The sequence below is a fragment of the Halictus rubicundus genome, chromosome 10 (assembly GCF_050948215.1).
Source record: "Halictus rubicundus isolate RS-2024b chromosome 10, iyHalRubi1_principal, whole genome shotgun sequence".
In the NCBI taxonomy this organism is placed as follows: domain Eukaryota; kingdom Metazoa; phylum Arthropoda; class Insecta; order Hymenoptera; family Halictidae; genus Halictus; species Halictus rubicundus.
The window spans coordinates 5,872,676-5,891,647 of NC_135158.1; the positions used below are offsets into that span (position 1 = coordinate 5,872,676).

At 43.7% G+C, this 18,972-nt stretch overlaps 1 protein-coding gene across 1 annotated transcript in view; it reads left to right on the plus strand.

The window, feature by feature from the left end:
- The first annotated feature begins 257 nt into the window (after window positions 1-257).
- The window catches only part of LOC143358101 (fibroblast growth factor receptor homolog 1), an 81,505-nt gene continuing 62,790 nt past the window's right edge, over window positions 258-18,972 (plus strand). Inside the window, exon 1 of the mRNA XM_076795003.1 lies at window positions 258-999. The gene's annotated coding sequence lies outside the window, so the exon portion shown is untranslated. The remainder of the gene's footprint in view (window positions 1,000-18,972) is intronic.

Below are 18,972 nucleotides of genomic sequence, written 5' to 3' on the forward strand. Positions count from 1 at the left end.
AGCCGAGCACATATAGCAGAGAGCAGAGAGAAAGAGAGAGGGTGGGGGTCAAGTTTCGCCGGTGCAACGAGTAGACGGCTAGGCTGTGGTGGAAGAGAACGAAAGAGAGAAAGAGAGCGAGAGAGAAGGGAGAGATGGCTACGAGAGAGCAGCTACGGGGGTTGGAGGGAGATCCGTGGACGGAGCGGTTATTTCAAGCGACGACTCTTCTGGCACTTCGCCCCGAGCTTTCCTCGAGCGCATCCTCTCGAGCGCGTAGTTTGTGTCAGTGTCGCCGCGACGACGGCAGCAACAGTCGGACAGTGGTCATCGAGTGCGTCTTCAGGGTGCATCTCCGGAGGGTTGCTCGTCCCGGTGACAGCCGCCGAGATTCGAAACAGTTCTCGAACCTCCCTTAAACGGTTGAACGTCGACCGTCAGGTTACACAGTGTCGCTATCGAGGAACGGATGATCGATCAGTGAGTGTCAGTGAGCCCGCGCGCGGGGGTTGTTTGACAGTGTGCGGCCCGAGAGACACGTGACTGTTCGGTGGATCGTTTCGCGTGAACACCGTCGGTGACTTTTCAGGTGGTTCGCCCCCACATTTCTTTCGATTGTGGTTCACGGACGATGCCCGCGAGACAACACCGGAGGATTTATGCCAACCGGCCGTTCGCCTGAAATAACAGCGGGAATGCGCGGCTGGTGAATCAGCTTCTTCCTTCGAGAGTGAATTTCCTGACAGTCGCCACGCGATCCTACCGGATCCGAGAGCGCACGGCTGATCTTCTCTGCCGGTTCTCTCGTTGTTTTATATCGTTTTTTGTTGCGTGCGTCGCGGCACCGCGCACACCGTCCGCGATCATCGCGGATCTAGCCGGATCCCTCTCGTGCAGAGGTTCCCCCACGTTTTCGGCCAGGATTGAGAAAAGCCAGAGACGCCAGACGCCCGGGGGAGGAACACGCAGATCCTCGACCGACTGGGAGCAGAGCTTTTCTCGGAAAGGAGACCGCGACTGGTGAGTTTGTTGTTTGCGATTTCCCTCGAGCCCACTCGTTCGCGGAACAACTCCGACTTGCGAAACCGGCGAGGTTTGTTGACCGTTGCGTCGGCGGGATGATAGTCTTCCGGTCGGTTGTCGGATGGATCGTAGGCAGTCGGTGGATATAGATTTCCGGGAACGCCGGGGATATTTTGACTGGATGCTGGATTTTGTTAGTTTGGGGATGCGGGGGTGGGGATGTTGTTTGGATCGATGGTAGATCTGTTTGTATGATAGTGACTCTTCTGTTTAAATTTGGAAGACTTTTTCTTTAAACGTTTATTTGTAGCTTGGTTTTTTAGGGTGGTGAATCGAAATTGTAGCAGGTAGGTTCGTTGTTTGGGTGTGTACAGGTTGTTTGAAAATTGTGTGGATTGAAGACTATTTGAATGAATGAAAGATTGCTCCTTTAAAGCATGGTGCATGTTTATAATGTTGGAAATTAGTATAGCTTGGTTTTCAACGGCAGAGGATCAATATTGAAGTAGCCAGCTACGTTGTTTGGACGTAGGTAAGGTGGGAATTGTTCGAATGAGAATTACCTTTGTAAAAATTTGATGGTATTTGGGTCGTGGTCTGTCCAATTTTTGAAGCTGTACTGCTGAAAATTGTAGTGGCAGGATTACTTATTTGTTTGTAGAGGTTGCTAGCACTGTGACGATGTGGGAAGGTAATTGCAATTGAAACGGAGAATGTTGCTTGTTTCTGTCTGGAGCAATCTAGATCAAGGACTTCAGGGTATTCGGGGACCCAGAATAGACCTAATGGGCTAAGAATTCTCAGAGGAACTCCGAGACTTAATTGTTCGACGTTTGTCAACCAGATATTGCTTTCTTTGTTTTTGGAATTTGCTTAGCAATAATGATAGGAGGCTGATATTCTTGGATCATTTGTTATTTATATCTACTATCGCGAGACAAAAATATTTTGGCCCATTTATTATTTCATTCGACACTTATCGTCAAACTTTCGACCGTTTAATCATCAGAATTTATTCATTCCTACGTATCGATGATTCACCGTCTGCAAATGACTTTTCCCTCGACCAAACGATTCGAGATTACAAAACACCGATCCGTATCTCCAGTCAAAATATAGTAATCCAGGGGATACTGTCCGAGCATCTAAAAAACTCGTACACCGTTAACCCTTTGCACTCGAGTGGTGACTCTGAAGCACCACTAGAAATTATTGTGGCATTATTTCAAAGAAATTACGAGAAATTTTACGAAATATTTGTTACATTACAAAATTTGTATTTAATAGATTACTAAACATTCAAATATTATATGTGGAAATCGGATCGGTTTCGTATGAATAAAATAAAAATATTCTAAGACGGAAGAAAAATTTAGTTTTAGAATGAATATAGCGCCGAGTGCAAAGGGTTAATAGAAAAATCGGTAACACCGATTTCTCGCGAGCCAGTCCATTAGAATCGTATTAGGAAGCGATTAATCGAAATAAGATAAGCCCGAAGAATTCGAAGAATTCGAAGAAGTGCGAGTCACGTGTCGAGATCGTGACGAGTATGTTTCGGTACTTTGATCTCCGATGGCGCACCGACCAATTCGAAAATAGACGGTGATTTAAGAACGTCGTTTCGGAATCGATCGAGAACCGATCGAAAGCTGGATCATAGGATTAAAACGAGACCGACTGATGCGCAGAGCAGGAAGAAAAAAAAAAGGATATTTCCGGTGTACATAGTGCGCGCTTCCGGTCGCTGGGACGGTCAATTTCTCACTCGAAACGTCGTGCAAATGAGGGACGAAAATTTGTGCGTCATTCGGCCGGCAGAAAATAGACTGACCGACGTGATTTAATCGTGAATCTCGACGGTGTCGGCCGATCGATTAAGACGCATGTTTCCATCACGAGTGTTGGGGTATCGGGCATATTAAATTGTAACGTGGCGTACATCGGTAGCAACCGGTTGACGCTGTCAACGCTCAATACGAAAACAAATGGACAACCGACCGTCCCGTACAGTAAATCATTCGTTCACGCAATTTTTATCTCAACATTTTTATTTCCTCTTGAATTATTTACTGATGGTTGCACCGAGGATCTGCATTCACCTGTTGCTTCTACAATTTTTCAATGCAACCCATGAATCGTCTTATTCATTTCTAAATATTAACCACTAAGCAACACGTAAAATTGCCATTGACGTACAAATAATAATAATAATAAGAAGAAGAACATGGAAGCCAAACTGAAGACATAGCAAAAAAGTCGGATCATTCTGGGTGGAAACATTTTCTTGAATTTTATAAATGGCGCACGCGTCACGGCCGTGCAAAGAGCACCGACCTAATTAACAATCGGTTATCGACTGTCCTAATTGTATTCAATCTTTAAATACACCGAGTGGAGAGTTTTAAGATAATCGATGCCCGAAAAACAACTGGCAAGACAATGCGTTTCGTGGAATGTCGACTAAATTTGAAATTTCAAGAGTGTTTACACGGAGGCGACTGATTTGCATTAATTAAGCGACGTCGGTAGATTCTCCTTTCGTAACCGGACACTGTATCGACTGTTCTCCGATTCCCGGTTTGTTTCGATTCGGCTCCGAAACAGACGCCGAAGGAGACGTCTGTAAATTCTCTCTCGCGCTCTCTCTGCGTCATATATTCTCCGAAAGAAAGAGAGAGAGAGAGAGAGAGAGAGAGAAAGATTCTCGCAAACGGCCTCATAAAAATGGCCACAGGCCGGCGTTATTGGTTGCATTTTATCGAGCAGGATCGGCCCAGTTTCAAGAAACCAGCAACGGCAGCTGATCCAAAATTACGCCGCATAACGAGGATAGTTTCTCTCTTTCGAGAGAAAGAGAGAGAGACAGAGAGAGAGAGAGAAGCGAAAAAAAAATAATCGAATTCAAGACGACACGACGGTGGGAGGATTAGAACAAACAAATTGTGAACGGCGAGAGCGTGCAAACCACGAGAGAAGACCGCTCTCGGTTTCTCGATCTAGAATCTGGATTAAAGAAGCTTAGCAAGTCGCGTCGACGAGACGCGAGGGAAGAGATTAAATAAAGCCGGAATAAATTATCCTTCCCTCCTTCCTCCCTCTGTCCTCGGCCCTTCCTCTTTCTCTCGTCTCTTTGCCCTCTGTCCAGCCTCCCTCTTTCTCCGCCGAATCGCTTCTGGCCACTGTTGCTCGTCGCTAAACGACGAGAATTGGGGTAATTTCGCCACGGTTTCCGTGCAAACCGACGGCTTGAAAAGTCTCAATCGTTGCCCCGGAATGTCGTCCGATGTACGTCAATAACACCGGCCAGATTTCCAGTCTGACAATCAATTAGCTTCGTCCATTTTGTCGCTAATAGTTTGAATTTTTGCCGCCGGAAAGAGTCCAGTACAAGTGTCCGCAAAGCAGCTTTCACAATCTCAATAATTCTAAAATATAAAATCCGTCAGTTTGCCGAGTCGTTTCTTAACTAATTGCCGTAAAAGCTAACTAAAAATTACAAATAATCATTTTTGGAAAATGGAGGAACCTTGAATTTGGTCGATGTCCCAATGATTCCGCGATTGCATCAGAATAATGGCGGCGTCATGGACGCGCCGCTTCCGGTGTTTACGCGAGCAAAACACGGTGCGGGTACACGGACAGGGTCGGGCCGGGCCGGGCCGGGTCGGGCCGGGCAAATGATAATATACACGCGAGATGAATTACGCGAGCGTTTTTCTCGGCGTATAACCTAGGTCCTCGTGATCGCGTGGATCCCGTAGGTTTCACTACTTCCGGTGGCTGCCTGTGCGTGTTGTCGTCTGTTAGATTAAAGATGCACGGCAGTATCTGGAGGAGAATCCTCCTCGCTAAAACATAAATCACCGGTGTAATGAAGTGGCCGGTTTTTGCGTTGCGTTCTTTCGCACGATGGGATTACGCAGCCTGTAATTTCAGCCGCGTTTCCAACGGTGAAAAACCATTTTCCTTAACGACGTTCCGCCGTTGCGAATTAATCCGATTCCGGACACCGGAAGCCGCAGCAGCCGCAGAGGTACGTCACGAAGATGAATCGGCAACAAACGATTAAGATATTAAAATGAACCGGTATCGCAAAAACCATAAAGTAGGGTTCTCTTTGTTTGTTTCAGTAATTAGGACGAATTAAAACTGAAGATTCCAAGTGATAATTGCAACGCGACCCTAAGTGGGGTATTATTGTTATTGTGAGTGGTTAGGGTTTCCAGAAATATCACTTGAATGGCAATTTAGAGTCTTTGCTGACGCTTTGATGAATTCTCAACCGTTTTTCTCAACGGTTATTACGCAGGGTGTTCCAGAAATGTATGCCCTCGAAAACGGTAATTCCGAAGGTCATTTGGAATAACATTTTCCTTTGCGAAAATGTTCCCCGCGGCTTCGTTACGGAGATATTCACGAAAAACACGAACCAATCAGAGCGCGGATACAATAGATGTCGCGCTGAGCGTGGCGTTGCCATTGGCCGAGCCGGAGTCCGCCTACCGTAGCCGCGCTCTGATTGGTCCGTATTTTTCGTTGATAACTCCTTAACGGAGCCGCGGGAAACATTTTCGTAAAGGAAAAAGTTATTTCAAATAACCATAGGAATCACCCTATTCAAGAAGATACATTTTTGGGACACCCTTAGAATGAAGCTACAGCTTCGTAACCAATCATTACATCCACTCTAAAAGCAAGATCTAATAACTAGAAAATCCGAGTCCACAAAATATCATCTACTGAATCGCTAAGATGCTAACTCGATCTTTAAAGGTATTTTTCGAGATCACAAAATCCTCTAATCGAAGAGAATCGAAGCCGGTCGAAGTTTAAGCTTCCTGTAAATGTATCGATTGTCTTTTCGGGGCATCTTCTTCCCACGGGGAGCGGCACCTTGTCGAAGAAGAGACCTGCTGCACGGTCCTCCGGTGCATCGCGCCCGACGAAAAGTGGTCCTTAACCGCACTTGACTTTCGAGACGAAGGCCAGAAAGTACGGGAGGGTACGGAGGGAGAGGGGGGACGCGACGGGGCCGGTCAAAGGAGGGATAGAAACGTCCATTATTCTATTCCGACGAAGTGAGGCCGGCAATCTGGCCTTATAAAATAAACCACTCTAGCGCTTGCGGCTCGCCGCGATCTGTCAAATAAATCGTGGCTCGTTTCTTACGAGCTTACTTAGCCGTCGACCTCTCCTCCACCCTCCACCTCCTCCCGGTCCTCGTCCTCGTACTCCCCTCGGTCTCTCTGTACGAGAATTTCGTCCCTCTTCAGCCCCGACTGGGCTCCCGTTCATGAAATAACGCCTCGGAGATCCGTCTTCGCGCTCGAGAGCAGGATTAAAACAGCCTGAGGGAAATCTCGAGGCACAATGCTTGCCACTGTGCGTCGCCGCGATCGTTCGCGCCTCGACGCTAGGCGTCGTTCTACGAATCTCTCACGAGAACCCCCGAACACGGCTTGTTTCCGATTTACGGATTTCTTCGGAATTTTTTGGGAGCCCCGGAGCCCTCAGTACTATTAGGACTAGCCGCCATGACGTTTCTTCGATAATATTTGAGAATGAAGAAAAACGAGGAAGAAATATTTCACTATAAGGTTCAGTCTCGCAAAGTCGTCTGAAGAAGAGAATTACTATTGTATTCCTGCAATGGCCAGGAGTAGGCTTTCTAGAATCCGACTTTTCCATCTTGAAGTAAAAGTAAAGAACGTACGAAAATTTCGACATAAATATGGCGTGTACATCGTGTTGAAAGATTGCGGATCGTAATAAACAAATTCCTCGGCCGAAAGAATCCAAGGAAACGGTAAACCTGTGAAGGTAGGAGCGGTAAATCGTGGCGAAGAATTTGAGAAATAAAAACTGGAAAATAACGGGCAGACGACTTCAAAGTCGCATGGCGATGCCAGAGTGTCAATGTGAACGCGGCTTCTTTCTTCCTTCGGGCGAATATTTTGTTCCCGGAACCCCTCGCGCGCGTGCTCCTGTCGTAAACACATAAATAAGCGCGCGTGTCCGTCGGTTATTAATAAATTTCACGGGTCCCGGTGTTTATTTTCGACACCACAAATCTCGCGAGGACGCGGTTCATTAAAAAGCCCTCGACCGGCTAAAAACCTGGCTTAATTGATACCTAACGAGCTGCTACCTTGACGAATGGAGTGGATGATCGAGGTGTTGACCCCTTCTTTTTTACCGGGGCCCGTTGTTAGCGGGTCGACTGGCGTGTGCCGGTGGTCACCGGTGATCGACAGTGTCTGGATCATACTGATTTATCTTCGCGATTAATGTACCTTTCGATACTAGGGACGCTTACCCTCCACTTTTGTTCTTTTATCTTCGCAATTGAAGAAATCACTATTCGGTGTATCTTTTCCTTTCAATGCTATAAATTCATGAATTATCACAATGCTAGTATATATTCCTGTGAAAAGTCCAAGTGTTCATACAGGGTGACCCAAAAGTCACTAGACCATTAAATGAAACAACCCTTCCCAAGGGTGATCAACACTCAACCAATACTAACTCTATATAATACTCTTACGAAACTGGACATACCGTGGACAAACCAACGATCCGTCTATTTTTCATTAAAAATTGTAGAAAATCAAAATATGAAGAAATAGAAAATTGTAAGAGTCTAATATGAATCATGCTGTCGTAAATAGCTGTACTTTCTGTCCAACATAAAATAAATTCAATCACAGCGAAATCCATTATTGAATCGCGCGCTCCAACCTGCGAGATGTTTAAACTCGAGGTAAACACGGAGAAAGCAATTCCCTCGAATGGGTCAAATATTTTCCCAGATGGCCATTGTTTCAACGAGCACCCGCGAATCTACGAAGACAGTCGCGAACGATCGGTTCGCCTATTCGAAGCACGCGTCGTAGACACATTCAAGGCAGAAATCGATCCAACGCCGGGGATATAAGTTCATTAGGTCGTTAACGTTGATTACAACGCGGCCGACGGGACCGGTTCCATTTCCTTCCGGAAGCGAGTCGCGCCGCGCTTAATGGCACCGAGTTAATAACGCGAATGATTAAAACGCTTCTTTTCGTCGGTGCAAAATCAATTAGGACACCGGTTTCCTGGCCATCCCGATCCTGTTTTTCAGGGAATAATTAGCGGAGGTATCACCATGATCAATCTGTCCCCGGTCCGTGATACTGCGCGAAAGATGACCGGGATCACGGCGGTTACAAAGTCATAATAACGCTGCCCCAGGCGCGATCGTTATCATTAAATCCGCCGATAACTCGATGGAAATTAATCGGGGCCAATCGACGTCTTCGTTATCGGACGCTGATTACGTAGTCGTGTCGCTCCCTTTTTCATTGAATGCTCACAAAAACACGGATAACGAAGCGAAAAGCGATTAACGCGCATCTAAACAGATCGTTCTCGCGTTAACCGGGTTCGCCAGGCAAGTCGTCAGGCTCTCAGCGATTAATTCGCGAAACATGCAGCGATTAGTATTTCGATTCTTCCGATACAATTCTTGATACACTTTGGACCTAAGTGGTTACCGTAAATCGAGATAGACCGATAACTTTAATGCTTGTCCGTAAGCCCGTTAAATGATCGGTATATCTCCGTGACTTTTTTTTCGGTTCTGCTTTGCAACGATTAAGCGATTCAGCAGCGTGTTCGTCGCCATTTTGTTTCACCATAATATACTAAATTTTGTCTGTAAAATGTAAATATTTGCTTCCGTCGCCATTTTGCTTGTCCACGGTGTGCCAAATTTTGTGTATGTTGTTCGATGCGTATCTGTTATGATTAATTAAGTGTCAGAAGTTATAGTGGATATACTTGTTTACCTAAAATATAAAATTACGAGGAAAACACAATCTGTCCAATAAAATGCACCCGAAGCAAAATAATTGATTAACATACGAGGATCTTTTCTGTGACATTTCTGAAAGGTTTCCAGCGCGTTCAAAAAAATACTAAAAATTGAGAGGCATTTCTGTGGACCGTCGACAACATCGGTATCGTCGAGAGCAAGAAAAAGGGCATCTTGCAGCATCCACTTTTAATTGATCACGTTCGTTCACCCTCTAGATCGCAGCCGCACCGGCTCCGTTCCGTTCGCATCTCGCGCAGCGATAAATTATCCTAGCCCTCTCTCTTCTCTTTCGGTCCCTCTCTATCTGGCACACGGTCTCTCTCTCTCTCTCTCTTTCTCTCTCTTTCGCTATCCGTGCTGACAATTACCACGAGGTTAAGCGGCATTAGCGTCGCGGCGATTTGCATTCGTGCGCGTCGCTTTTCCACCGGCACCGGCGGACACAAAAAGCGTCGCGACGGATGATTTAGGAACCTACGGCTACACCAAGCCCGCTCTATAATTAATACGACTCTAATTAAACCGCTCTTCGAGCAGCCACTGGCTACTATGACGCGTTCGAACAACAAGCGCGTTCATCGGCCTAGTAAACCTCTCCAGGTCAATATTTCAAGCTCTGCGCTAATATTATGCAGTTCGTGTCGGGGATATTGCTGGGAATGAAATATGACACAGTGCGCGCGATTTCAGGGATGTGGTTTAATTCACCGGCTTGCTAATTCTGAATTTGTTTGCAAAATACGAACCCTTAAATCCTCCAATTTTCCGAATTCTTTGAGAATGTAAATCCAACATGTCGACGACGTTGGGCTCGGGCGTTCAATTGTTGAAGAAAAATAATTTCATTATTTAAACGACAAAAGATCGGTAGGTACATTTCATGCATTCTTCGGAAACCTTGTTCCAAGGGAAATATTTTTAATATTTTAACAAAGCAACACTGAAGATGTGACACTGCGAGGACATGTGGTTATGAATTTTTATCTCGGGCACTATTCATCGGACCGAGATGAAACTTTTTTATATTAATCTAGAAGGTTCAACTTACCGTTGTAATTTTTCTTAGTTGAAAATAATGGTTTAAAATTCGTGGCGAATTTAGGAGGAGAACGAGTGTATCACGCTCCCCGCTTGATTTCTGTAAAAGTACTTACTTCGTTCGATGCTCGACGCAGCCTCCATGAACAATGATCTTTTGTGTGGTATTGTCGGCAGAGAGCAGGTGCGCTCGGTGTCTGCAGCTTCAAGGTGCCTGAAACTGGTACAGTGCGTGCGGTTAGTATACTGTTACAATTTAGTACTCATATCGATGTACTTCCCAACTTGCTGTTCACATAAAACCTTCGTGATTTATGGGGGAAATGAACCTTGCTGTCCTCCTTGAATCTCTATGACCTAAAATGAAACGTCTACGGCAAAGGACCCAATTATACTGATTTTTAAAGCATAATGAATATTTAAAAAAAGAGATATATAGCACATGTATTAACTGATTTCAATGAAAAAAATTTAATAACTCTTTCTTAATATTAATATATCCTACGAATAAAATAAAAACAACTATAAATAAGCTAGATAGTAGAATTACGTGTCGGACACTGCGGTCATAAAAACGTGTAAGATTAATTAGCAGAGAAGCAAAGTTAAGGATATTGTAGTGCAAAGACTGATAGGGACGTTTGATAGCTTAGCGCAAGTAGATCTGGTCAGCCATGCACAGACACGCGAGCTAAGTGGCATTTGTGCTACTAGTAGGAAATGTCCCGACACTTTGTATATGTTCCGTTACATAATAGATATATATCGATAAACATTTAATCAAATCGACGCTCGTATCGATAATGAAGTGTACGTTAACCTCCTACGACTGTCGTTAGGGTAGGTATATCGTATCAAAATCATAAGACTTCGAACATTATTCGAAATCCGCTGTCTCATTATAACCATTACAAATCATCATTAGACTTCGGATTTTATTTATTTGTGACAAAAATGAGTGGATGAAATTCGGAGCATCGGAAATACTCAAAGAATTTGCAAATATCGATGAATAAAAGAGATATACGTATATGCAGTATTTCGAATGCAACTTTTCGTTCTCTGATAAGAAATTCTGGCCGACAAGAGAAGTTCTAATGAGCGCGGCGTATCTCTAAACAGCGAGCATAAACTGAAAATACGACTAACTTTCCTGAAGCCAGACATATTTTTCCACGTGACAGCGCGTGCCGCAACCGCGTAAAGCTGCGCAGCCTAATTACCGGGCCGCGACTTTATCGCGCGGAAACTGTCTACAGTTAATTTATAAAATGAGAAACGCGAAATAAAATGTAGCCCCGGCGTTCGTAGCGAGCAGACGGTGGCGCTCCAGATTTCATCGGAGCCTGATTACGGTGGAGTGGTGGTGGTTACCGTTCGTGCTAATGTCGCTAGAAATTTGGCAACGGTTCAATAAAACCGTCGAAAGCGGATGCAGTCGGGAATTTGCGTCACGGTTGACCTTATCGACGAAGCGAACAGCGGAAACCGAACAGCCGGGAGCCGGGCAGATTTTAATAAAGGATAGCCAATCTTCCCGCGGGATCGGCAACGAATATGGCCGCCTTATCGCGAATCTAGACCGAAATTCATCGAAAATCATCGATGTTCTTATCGGGAACACTAATTGAATCTGCGTGTGATTATACTGACCAATATTAATCATTTGCAGATCGGTTGTTTTGGTGAAATCACATAAGTGTTCTTGCGAGAAATGCTGAAAAGATTCCGGATCTTTGTGCAAATTTTTGTGTTGTCGTTCACTTTCGGAAAACTAACATAAACTTATACACGAATATTTCTGCAATTTCATAGTTCTAAAAATTGTTAAATTTATTACAGGAAGATTAAAATCAAAAATGTTATTACATTTTAATAATGTAAATGATTTCTCAAACATCCGCAGAATTATGTATATCTGTTGTTTTTTAAATGTTTAGCAGATCTTTGACGTATTGCTAAAACAAGGAAAAATTCGGTTTTTGGCCGTGTAAAAAATTCTTTACAGTGGAGTGCGGCCATTTTGCATGTATTTTCTCGTACTTAGTAAAGTTGCAAATAATATAAATGAACAAAAATGCACAATTTAACATTGATGATCACCACAACAATTTCAAACTGGAGATATTATCCGATTCCATGTGAACAGCCATTACCATGATCAGCACGTTGATATAGTCTTCCTGAGACTTTTTCGAATTATTTTCTGTTTAATAGTGTCTTCATGTTTATGTCTCTTCGCAACCGTTCATCAACAGAAATTTCTTTCAGGTATATTATATTACATCATACATATTAGCCCGCACTATCATGTCGACAACACGCGCGAAATGCGAGTTCACCGTGATCTAGATAAGGATCTACATTCTTTGGTCTCCCCGTGCTTTATCCTTCGTTCTCTCGTCGGTAGATTATCATCGGCATTACGTCTCGACGATGAAAATCATCCGTGAACCTTGTCCATTCACTTGGCCGTACAGATCGTTCCAGTGATCGATTATTTACTACCGATTTTAACAAGGGACCACTTGGCAATAACTTGCCATTAGCGTATCTTTGTGCATTTGTTGTGCTTCATCGAGATCTTGGGTCAGTAAAACACAAGATTCACTATACCCTCGAGCGCAGCTTTATTTATGCTTTATGCATTGGTTATGCCTGACCAGTAAAACTTTTTACATCATTAAGCCTTATAAATTTATGCTTGGCAATAATTTTAAAAAATCAGTGAGAGGTTCTAAACTTTCTTTATATTCGTGCATTTATGGATAAAAATTTTACGAAATCAATGAAACACAAAATTCCAATGAATGTTTCATCGAGCTCTAGATTCTTTATATTTGTCTTTAAAAGTGTAAACTTACAAGAGAAAATACATGGTCAAAATTACGAGGAATAATAATAAATTCGTGTTAGTCGAAGCTTTCCATGCTTGTTCTCAATATGGCGTCTTTCGTATGATATCGCTTACATCTTGATATGACAAAATGGCGAACTTGTCATAAAATAATGTTTGCAAACACGTGTTACACTCCCAGCGAAATCCCCGAGGGAATTACCTATGTATCGATGCAATAAATATTACACACGCTCGTACACCTGAAACCGCGTGTTCTGCAAATCCGAACAAAGTGAATTCCACGCGGATCAACCTCTGCGCTCGATCTTTCCACGCTTACGCACACACACAAGCCCTAATCGAAGCAATTCATTAACGATCGTCGGCTACCATCGATTTATCACTTTTGCGCCAGGTTGCTTGTTCGGTTATCAACGCGGAGTTGCAATTCTCCACCTGTCTGACAATTTGCAACATACGCGCTTGGGCGACGGCTGGAAAAATTTATCGGTGTCTCGAAGTGTTTTCCCCGTAAAGTTATTGCGGCTAAACAGACGTCGTTAATTTATTGAAGTGTCCCGAGCCGAGAGGAGAGCGAGCGAGCGAGCTGCATCGCGACGCAATGCATCGTGCGTGCATGAGGCTCTCTCTCGGTGCGATCACGTATGCGCGGTGTGCAGCGCGGACGCATAAGCCTGGACATAACCGAAGACAGATGACTTCTGATTCAACCACTATGTTCGCGGAACGTTTTAATACCCTGACAAACGGGCCTCGCTTTTCCCCGCGACCCCGCCGCCCGACGATTAATAAACTCGTCGCGTGAAAACGTTCGGTTGAACGAACGCGAGACACTTTTTCGCGTGTGTTCTGTTTGCGACATCAGCTCCTCTTTTTTTCTTCGCTGTTCAACCGCCTGCGGCGTTCTTAAACGCTCCGTGAAATCAAGGCAGTTTATTTAACGCTGCGGAACTCGCCATTTTTAGCGGTTCCAAATTATTATTTTTTTTTTCTTTTTTATTTAAGAATTTCAGATCTCAGTCGAGATCTATTTCTGCTGCACTGAGACAATTTACAGTATACGTACATATACACATTCGTACATGCACAGTCCACACTAAATTAAATCAAATTCGCAGCTGACATTTTTTCAAGAACTTGAAGATAAGAAGACAAGCCCCAATATTGGGTCGGGCAACCAACATTTCCAAGCTTAACCCTTTGCACTCGAAGCTATTTTAACTCCAAAGTGAAACATTTCTGCCGACCTAGAATACTTTCCTTCTATATACACTAACGAGCAAAACTGAGTCTACAATATTTGAAGCGACACAACTTTTTAAAAATTAGATCAAATGACTTGAATTTTATTGAGAAGTTAGAAGGATTAGTTTATTGGACGAGGTGTAAACAATTTTTGAAAAACATTCGAATTGGTCGGAATCGCAAAAGAAATAGTAAAAGTTGGTTTTTTCAGCTTTTTTATCCGAGCCTGTATTGAAAATTTAAAGAATGTATTTGATTCGCTCGAATAAATTATTATATATCCATGCTGAAAATTTCACCGATATTGGTTTATTCGTTTACGAGTTATAAACGATTAAAAGTGCGATTTTAAGTCGAAAATCGTGAAGAACGGCCATTTTTCCACTTTGCTGGCGATAAAACAGTATTCCTTCGGGAATGCAGCTCCTAATGGAATGTGCTGGATGTATCGGCACAAAAATATCGCACGACATAGTAAAACCGAAAATGATCACCCACAACAGGGGGAGGGGGGTTCGCACCAAATCTTTGGTTTTCTGTACCGGGGGAAAAAGGTTCGCAAGTTAGGGCAACATTTCTGTTCCTCGTCGCGCTGCTCGCGCTTGCTTCCGCAGCATCTAGGCCCTCTGGCAGCTTGTGTCTCGATCCGCTTTGTCTCGCACGCACGCCTCTGGTGCGCAGGCAGCGCGGCAATTAGCGAATTCAGATTCCGGCTGATAAATTAAACCGCGGCAAGGGTTCGTGCCGGTGCCGGTGCGTGTCCGTGGCTCGCATGAGTGCGCGCGCGTGCACGTGCGCCCGGAAACCACACGGCATCACAGTGCAGCACACCGGCGCGGTGCGCAACCACGGCGAGTTGCGCTCTTCCCCCAAGAAGACACGGAGAACTCGAGCGCGCGCCAATTTCGCCGGATCATTCGCCTCCTGCCGCGCCGGGACTCTCTTTCTGTGCCCGTCATTAGTCACGATGACTCGAGTCCGTCACATCACGGGCCAACCTGGAATCGTCTCTGTCATTTCTATCTAGTTGCCCGCTTTTCAGACACAATGTAACGCGTTCGTTGGTGCGTCCACTGTTTGATGCCGTTCTGTCCTCGCGCACGATTATACTTCTTCTATTCGTTCATTGTTAATTCAGCTTACAGATGGCGCGCATTCGTTCGGAAATAAGAAGTTGTACGTTGTATTAGAGGTTCGTGCAGTTCTTCGTCGATTACATTTCTGATGATACACTGCTTTTGAAATTATTACTGGAAAGAAATTCAAATGCGAATGTTTTGATCGTGAGAATGAGAGAGTGATGATGAGAATGATTTGGGTTCGGAGCAGCGGGGACAAATCTGCGCTCATTTGTCGTCCCGAGAAACACAAGGGGAATTATCCGGGCAATATGTACCCCGAACGGTGGAGGTTCGCCGACGATAATTCTTGTCCAAACAAATCCAACGATCCTTTCAAGATACCAGTGTTCCGAAAACGTGTCTGTTTGTTTCGTCGGGCTGACGAAACGACCCTACGAGGGTTCAGAGTAGTATTCTTCTCGCGGCACGCGCTGAAACGCTGAAAGCCGTGAAGAGGCCCACCTGTCGACGAAATGTAGCGACATTCGTGCGAGCTCTGGGGCTGAGCTAATCGAATTTTTCACGGCTACACGAACATCGCTGTGTTACGCTATCCCACGCTGTCCCGCACCCCAAAATATCGCATAACATTTCTCCGCCCCACCTATTTTATGTCTATTTAAACCAAGATCTGCCAGTGCATGAAAATAATTATTCTTAAAAGTGTAATTTTGCGATTTCACATCAAGAATATACAATTTTAAAGATAAATTGAAAGTAGGTGGTCAGATATATCGACAAAAGACTGAATTCAATAAATCATGCTGGTGTTGTTTTTTTATTCGGAAACGATCTGTCATTTCCCGGTGATTTTTCTTTATTTCAATGTGCTTAAACGACCTGCATAATTTTTCTCCAATTTCAATGTTATCCTTATATCAATATGAAACATTTTGTACATATATTTGAAAGACAAATTGAAAGCAAGACCCTGAGCACTGACACGAGGATGAAACAGTTTCATCATCGAGATTGTCATATTCTAAATAGGATGCTAAGAGTTTACCTTGGTAAATAGCTTCTTTGCAATGAAAATGACGTGAGAACCTACCACGATAAAATACCCGCGTTTATTCTACTATTAATTATACTTACCGCCGAGGGGTTGCGCCTAACCGTTTACGCAGTTCCTGTTCTTTGGCTTTCAATTTGCAATTATAAGTCTTCAGGCTGCTGCTCGCATTTACGTTATACATAATTCTTGGAAAGTCAACACGCTGGACAGTTTGAAACCACTTCGGGACGTTCTCCTGGTCGAGTTTGCAATTCAACACCCCTTAATGCCGTTATGGAATGTCTTAACTCCCCGGCTCCATTAATTAGTCCGCGGGACTGCGTTTAGGTGAACATCTGCAGATTAGCGTTTCAACTCTATTGCGCCTGAACTTTCAATTAAGGAGGACGATATTAATATTTATGCGTTTAAAGAAATTCGCTGAAACATCAGTGACAATTACAGCCGGAGATCATATCAAAAGAAGAATGCTAAAATGTTTTATAGGAGCTTGTCCAAGAGTTTCGATTAATATCTATCAATATTAAAAGTATGGCAGTGCAACCTATATAATGATCAGAGGATAAAACTTATCTCAAATAAAAAATGCGTGCATATATGTAATAGCCTTTCTAAATACATATAACCTACGTGCCTAAGAATCTTTGTTTCTTGATGGAATTTTATATTTGAAATGCACAGTGGAGTATTACACTTATATATATATGTATACTGGAACGTAGGAATTACAACGTGTAAACACCTCGACGGTCGAATAGAGAAGAAAGGATCTTTTTATACGCAGGTCGGCACACGCGTTATAATTAGTCACGTGATAACGCTCGGCTTGTATTGTATAATGAGAGATGGCGCGATTAGACGTGCTCCAACATTTCTTTTTATATTGTTACTAACGTTCTCGTTATACCATACAATATACTTCGTAATACTCTGCACTAAGCATTATGTTGTAATAAATCTCATAAGAGATTTCCTAAATAAAAAAAAACTAAAAAAATATTAAAAAGTAAAATCAAATTTGCACAAGTCGGTAGAGAGAAAGCTGCACGTTAAGTTGGTATGACAATTTGATTCAAAATGATTCAAACAATAATCTGAAAATGGGAGTGTGTATTGAATAAAATTGCGATTACGGCAACCAACCAATTGTTTCGCGTTAGAAGCATGGTGTGAACCAGCGTGACCATAGTCGCCAGATCAAGACCTGTTCCCCCACTCTAATTTCCCCTTCTACCGCGCCATTCCCCCACGCTTCCGCCAGGTCACGTGACTAACCCGGTACTGGCGGAGAGGGGGCAACTATTTCCCCTGAATTCCTGCTACCCCCTCTCATCTGGCGACTACGAGCGCGACTGCTTTGAGAGTAATTCTTTCGTGTCGGAAACACGACTTTACCAACCGAGCGCTACTAAATGGTAGAAAACACGGTCCCGCGAATCAATCATTTCCACCAAAGGCAGCGAATTCTTGCGATCCGAGGGAACACGGGACCCGCGAAGTTTATTATCGCGGGTCTCGTTCTCTGTTTACAATGCGGTTAACACGTGTCGCCGAGAGAAATACGGCTGTTGGCCCGCGAGAGGGATGCTCTCTCGGATCACTTTTCGCCCCGGACAAGAAGAAAAAAACGAAACCGACGATTAAATCAACACGCAGCAGCGCCGGCTAAGTACTTCCTCTCGTTGCTCGGTGGCCGGTCGTATTTTTACAAGCGACCCGTGTACACGAAATCAGTTACACGACCGTGACCCGATCGCCTACCCGACTCACCGACCGGAATACTGGAACCCGTGATCCACACGAGGATCCACACGAAGATCCAGCGATGGGACCGACTCCGATGTCCCCCGAGGAATTTATCTTCCGTTTCGAAGATTGATGCTTCTCTCTCTCTCTCTCTCTCTCTCTCCCTCTCTTTCTCTCTCTCTGTGCCAGGAGAATTATTCAACTGTACAGGCTGTTCCATTTATTAACCTTGTCGAGACTATTTATATAGAAAAGGATTCCTACAGGCTGATTATCCTGGTACATGCTTTTGACTAAAAGGTTGAGAGTGTCGAGTTATTCGAGGTCGTTTCGTTTGTTAGCAACGTCAAGATTATTTATGTGGGAAAACGTGGCTGCTATTAATAAGCAGGATATTTGATGCTGGTTTTAATGTCGAATTGAGAGGAAAGGCGAAGTCGTATCAGTGTACAGGCTGTTTCATTTATTAGCAAAGATTGTTTATGTATGAAAATGTTTTCGTTACTGGTACGCAAGGTTAATGGTAAGATGTTATTTGTGTGAATTTATGAGCTCATTTTAATGTGGCTTTTGAGAAAAACATGAACAGTAAGATATTACTTCTGTGAATTCATAGGCTGTTTCATTCCTCAACAGCATCGTTTGTACCGATTTACGTTCACGTCATTAATACGCAAGGGCATTTATCCGACATCATTTTTAAGAAAAACTGCGAGGCTGTTCAATTAGTCATACGAGTGTACAGGGTTGTCCCATTCGGTAGCAGCATCAAGATTAATTGTGACATAAATGGTTTTTGTTTTTGAAAGTGCTCGTAAGTGATTCGAATGATTGTATAGGCCGTTTACTTTATTCGCATCATGAAGAACGTTTATAGAGTGGACAAACGTGGCCAAAAAATCAAGAAAACGTAACTACCACTACCGCAGTTAAATGAACAAAACCAAACCAAGTATACAGACTGTTCCGTACATCACTGGTGCCAAAAACGTGGGTACAGAAGAAACGTCGCCAAATCGGGAAAAACCATTGTCTTATACTCTCACAAATACAGGAACGGGTCCACGATCGAAATTAGGATAAAAGA